Below are 6488 nucleotides of genomic sequence, written 5' to 3'. Positions count from 1 at the left end.
GGGACCGAAGCAAGCTCTACAGGGCAATAACAGAAACTATTTAAAAGAGCTAACCTTAAATAGGTAACTTAAAAGTTTTAATTCCATGAAGAATACTGAGAATAAAGGACTAAATGAGCATAAGGGAAATTACTCTTCTCTGTCTCTGTGGTATACTAATGTAATGGAATTGCACTGTAAGAAACTATTAATATGCGGAATTCTGAGTACATTAAAAGACTTGCATGAACCCATGCAAGGTAAATAGAACTAAGAAAATAACATATGATTGCAATAATGAAAATAAAAACCACTAAAAAGCAAAAAAAAAATTGATTTTTTTGAAGATAAATGTAAGACTTTATATTTCTTCTTAGCAGCTCACTAGGCAGCTAGGTTGCTAGACCTGGAGTCAGGAATTTTGTTTAGTTGTTTTCAGTCACGTCAGATTCTTTATGACCCCTTTTGGGGTTTTCTTGGCAAAGATGTTGGAGTGATTTGCCATTTCCTTCTCCATCTCATTTTATAGATGAGGAAACTGAAGCAAACAGGGTTAAGTGACTTACCCAGGGCCACATGGCTAGCAAATGTCTAAGGTCAGACTTGAACCCACTAAGCCACCTACCTGCCTAGCACATATGCACAAAAAAACCATAGAAATTGTATGCTTCAATCTGCATTCCAACTCCATCAATTCTTTCTGTGGAGATGGACAGCATTTTTCGTTATTAGTCCTTTGGAATTGTCTTCAATCATTGTATTGCTAGAAGAGCCAAGTTATTCACAGTTAGTCATTGTACAGTATTGCTGTTACCCTGTACAATGTTCTCCTGGTTCTGCCCATTTCACTTTGCATCAGTCCATATGAGTCTTTCCAGGTTTTTCTGAAGAAGGCCTGCTCATCACTTCTTATAGCATAGTAATATTCCATTACAATCAGATACTCCAACTTATTTAGCCATTCCCCAAATAATGGGCATTCCTTCAATTTCCCATTCTTTGCCAAGACAAAAAGACCTGCTATAAATATTTTTGTACAAAAAAGTCCTTTCCCCTTTACGTAAACCACTTTGCAAAACTTTCAGTTTTCAACATTTACAACATTACAACATTACAACATTCAGTTCCTCAAGTTTCCAACTTTCAAATTTTCTCCGCCTCCCACTCCTCCCCTCCTGCCCACCCAAGATGGCATGCAATCCAATATCGGTTCCACATATACCTTCACACTAAACATTTTCACAATAGTCAAGTTGTAAGGAAGTAACTATAACCAATGGAATGAACCATGAGAAAGAAGAAACAAAACAGAAACAAAAAAAAGACAGAGAGCAAATAATTTGCCTCAATCTGCATTCAGATTCCATAATTCTTTCTCTGGATGTGAATCACCTTTTCCATCCTGAGTCTTTTGGAGCTGTCCTAAAACCTTGCATTGCTGAGAAGAGCCAAGTCTAACAAACTTAGTCATCACAGACACCGTGTGTCTATAACTGTGTATAATGTTCTCCTGGTTCTGCTCCCCTCATTCAGCATCAGTTCATATGAGTCTTTCCAGGTTATTATGAAGTTTGTCTGCTCCTCATTTCTTATAGCACAATAGTATTCCATTACATTCATATACCACAACTTGTTTAGCCATTCCCCAATTGATGGACATCCCCTTGATTTCCAACTCTTTGCCACTACAAAAAGAGCTGCTATAAATATTTCTGTACCTATGGGTCCTTTTCCCACTTGTATGATTTCTTTTGAATACAGCCCTAGAAGTGGTATTGCTGGGTCAAAGGGTATGAACATTTTTATAGCTCTTTGGGCCAAGTTCCAAATGGCTCTCCAGAAAGGTTGGATCAGTTCATAACTCCACCAACAATGCATTAGTAGTAAAACCATCTTATTAGATTCATTCCAGTGTTCTAGCCTGTCAAGATCTTTTTAGATCCCAATTTTGCCGTCCAGTCTCTCAGCTATCTCTCTCAGCTTTATGAGCATGCCATCTATGCCTTCATTCAAGTTATTGACAAAAATCTTAATCATCACAGGGTCAAGCATAGATCTCTGGATATTCCACTGAAGACATCCTACCAAGCTGATATTAAATCATTAACAACTACTTCTTATATTATCTATTTGCATCACCATGTAGTCCACACCTCCCTAGCTTTTCCACCAGAACAATATTAGGTGTGTTTTTTTTTTTTCAAATGCTTCAAGTTACACCTATAGCATTTCCCCTTCTACCTGTCTGAACATTCCTTCTCGGTCTCCTTTGCTGGATCTTAATCTAGGTCACATCCACTAATGGGTGTTCCTGCAAGGCTCAGTTCTAGGCCCTCTTCTATTCTCTCCCCGAAGGCTTTCACTTGTTCTCATGGACTCAATTTATCTATATTTGGATGATTCTCAGATCTGTTTTTCTAGCCCTAAGCTTTCTCCTGAATCACAGTCCCAAATCACCAAATGCCTATTGGAAATCTCAAACTAGGCATCTTATAAACACCCCAAACTCAACATGTTCAAAACTGAACTAATTATCTTTCTTCCAAAACCATCCCATCTTCCTGATTCCCCTATCACTGTAGAGGGCAACCCCATCCTTGGGATCATCCAGGCTTAGTGCCATCTTTGACTCCTCAGTCTCTCTCGTCTCCCATACCCAAAGAGTTGCCAAGTCTTATCAATCAAATAAAGACAAATAAAAATATAAAAACAAAAATGTCAATGAAATTCCTCCAAAAATCTACATGTTGGTCAGTGTAACCTCCTTCAGGTGATTTGGATAATGGTTGGAACACTATGACAAGAAGAACAAAGATACCACGGAAATATTGAATATGTTGAGTCTGCTGTAAGAGCTACTATCACTAGCGCAATCAACACCATATGCTGTTGTGAAAACAAAATAAAATTTGATTTAAAAATAAAAACATGCGATATAAGACTGACACACACACATAAAAATTAAACCAAGGTACAACTGCGTGGTAGACGAAGCTAGCTACTGAGGCCGTCAAACCTCTCGATCAGCATCTTTTCTCATCTAGATACTGGCTCTCTTTACCCAATGACATCTACTGACTGATGACCATCCAGCTCTGGAGACTCACTTAACGAATAAGAACTAAGGAAGCCTTGCTAAAGGTTACAAAGTCCTGGGCAAGAAGCCGAATGCCTCAAGGGCACAGGCAGTGTTTTCTTCACCGCCGCCAACTGAGAACCAGGGATGTCAAGGAGAAAGGAGGATTTGGAAATTGAACAGTTGTTAATAAGATGGAGTCTGAGAACAAGATTTGGATTTCTGGACCACTTCTTAAAATACTGGCTCCTGGCCAGGGATAGAATATGCCATAAGAATGTATTTTCCTGGAGTCTTGGAAAATCTAATCAAAAGGTCTTTAAACTAAAAAGATAAAAAAAGAAGAACAAAATTGCCTGTGTAATTGTGTTTGTCTTTTGTTCTTAAAGAGGACCATGACATCAGGGAAATGATGACATGACTTGCATTTGACTTTGATTTGAGTGAGGGAGGGCTGTGCAAGGTCACCAGCCTCACTTTCTCCTCCAGGGCCATCTGGGTCCAGTGGCCGGATATTCACTGGGATAACTGGAGATGGCCCAGGATGCAATGGGAGACCCTGGCCCTTTTAGGCTAAGGTCTTTTCAGGTGCTCACTTCGAGTGAGGTAATGCCCATTCAGTGAATAGGCCCCTTTAAGAATTGAGCCAAGGGATGGCCCCTTTAATCAAAAACTCAAAAAAAAAAAATCAAACTAGGAGGGGAAGACCCTCAGGGTCCCTGCCTAAAAGAAAAACAGTTACTATTTAGTATTTACATTCACTCTGTGCTAGGAGGGCAGGGACCTATTGTCCACTCTATGAGCTCCAGAGTGAGTTGGGTTTAAGGCTTGGTTTTTGAGAATAGACATGTTATGAGGAGGAAAGAAGGGAGAGGAGGCTGACTCAGCTCAGGTCTGCATCTTGTTCTTTCACATTAAATGTTAGGATGAAATGAGGCACTCAAAGGTAACTGAAGAGTTATCAAGAGGAAATTTACTTAGCCCTGACTTGGAAAGGATATTCAACAGAAATACAGTCACACTTAGCTCCAGTAGATATGCCATATGGAGACACATCAGGCCATTAGGCAGGGTCTAGTGACTCATGTGATCTTGCAACATCGTCCGAATCTGAAGGACACTCACCCTATGTGACAAGATTTAGCAAGACATAACTACTTTATTTAAACATCTGAAGGGCCGGCTAAGGGTTTAGGTTTGTTCTGCTCAAACCTAGAGGGAAGAAGAAGGACCAATACGTAGTTGCAAGGTGGCAGATTTAGGTTTGATATAAGGAAAAACTTTCTTAAAATTAGAGCTATTCAAAAATGGAAGGAGTTCCCTTAAAAATGGGGGATTCTTCCCTTTCTAGAAGTCTGTAAGCAAAGGCTGGGTGACCTCTTATTGAGATGTGGTAGAAGGAATTCTGATTCAGGTACAGATTGGACTAGATGGCCTCTAAGCTCTCTACCTACTCTAAAATTATGTGACTCTTACTATAAATTTATCAATAAAGTTATTACCGTGGGCTTGAAATTTTAGAGAAAATATTCCCTGTTATTACCCTTAAATTAGTTCAGAAAGACATAACATATTATTTAGACACAATATTCTAAGTCTTCTTGATAGCATATAGACATGCAAGGCCAAGTCATATTTAAAATCTACACAAGAACATGCATTTATACGTCACTTTGAGTGCATGCATTTATCTGTGTACAGCCCTTAAATTCTTAAATCTGATTTCACAATGGCTGAGGAATCACTAAGTACCACTAGAACCACGGTATAAACCAGAGGTATCAAACCCCTGTCCCCCAAAACTCCCAAGTGTAGCCCCAACCAGATTAAAGTATAACTGAGAAATATTTAACAAAATAAATTCAAATGCAATGCGAAGGGTAATGTTACTTCGTTGTCGTCTGATTCAATATGTAGCCCCACAGGGAGTTTCTATTTGAGTTCGACACCAATGGTACAAAAAAAATAACTTGGCCATCTGCAGTAGGTGAAATATGAGAATTGTCTTAGTTTCTTTAGCCTTCCAAACTACTTTTAGAACACTGAGCTTCATAATTATTTATCTGTGCAGCTACATAATTACAACCTTGACTCCTCTAAGTCAAAAATAAAATTCCGTCAGCACCTGAGCTGCAAAATGAAGTGGAAATGTTAGTTGCTAAAAATGTCCAAAAATTATAGCCTAAAACATTTCTAGTTCAAAAGCTATTTTAGGAGGATTAAATCCTCAGCCACATTAAGAATCACACAATCTCAGAGGTGGAAGGGACTCAGAGACCATCTAAGACCATCCATATTTGAACAGGAATCCCCTCTACAACAAACCTCAACAATAGACATCTGGCCTTTAAGGCCACTAATGAGGGGAAGCCACTAATTCCCAAGGTATTCAACTCCGTTGTGGAATAGCTCCCACTGTCTTTCTTTCCACAGACTAAACTTGCCCACCTGGATTTTTCATCCATGGTTTCTAATTCTACTCTTGGTGACAAAAGTAGGAGTGGATACCTCTTCCACATGAGAGTTTTGCAGGTACTTGACAGTTATCATCCCCCTCTAAATCTTCCCTCCTTCAGATTAAATAGCCCCAGTTCCCTCACCTGACCCTCCTATACCACAGTCTTGAGAAATTTCATCATCTTGATCACCTTCCTCTCCAAACTATCCAGTTCCTCAGTTGTCCTTCTAAGATATAGTACTGAGAAATGAACATAATATTTCCTATGTGATTTCTACCAGGGCAGAGTACCTTCCTTATTCTGGGCTCTATACCTCTCTTGGAGTCTGAGGTGTTCAGGGAGGAATAGTACCTCTGGTGGGAGGGCTTGCCAAACTCTTTTCAGGGCTGCTCATTCACTTTTGGTATCCACCTGTCACCTAACTCTCACCTATGGCTCCAAAAAGTTGTAACATCTACAGCAGCCACACCAGAAAAATTGTCTCAGCAGACAGACCAAACCAGTTTGAGGGTAGCCGATGGGCCTCAAACCCGTCAATGAGCTCCGGGATGCCTACTCAAACATATGAAGACTTCTCCCACCAGAGTGGATGGATAAGAACAATTTTGTTGCACGAGTCATAAAGGCAGCTAAAGCAGACGCTGTGGAGTGTTCAGAAGACACTAAGGTCACCCACTGCATCCTGGGCCACTGCCAGGTGTCTTGACTTCTGTCTTGCCACTGAATACCAATGATCCTGGAAGAAAAAGTGAGATTGATGATTCTGCTCAACTCTGCCTCACTTAACTCAAATTCACTCACAAGTCAAGACATCACCCATTATTCACTACTTTACCCATCCTGAAGTCTTGTGGCTATGAGCAAGTGACAAAGAAGCTGGTGCAGATACACGGGGAGCCATAGCCACAACCTTGCACACAGGCAGCCCAGGGCATTGGGTTGTCTTCTCACTGGACCAAAGCAGCAGTGAGATT

The sequence above is a fragment of the Trichosurus vulpecula genome, chromosome 3 (assembly GCF_011100635.1).
Source record: "Trichosurus vulpecula isolate mTriVul1 chromosome 3, mTriVul1.pri, whole genome shotgun sequence".
Classification (NCBI taxonomy): Eukaryota; Metazoa; Chordata; class Mammalia; order Diprotodontia; family Phalangeridae; genus Trichosurus; species Trichosurus vulpecula.
Note: the sequence above shows the minus strand (reverse complement) of the source record.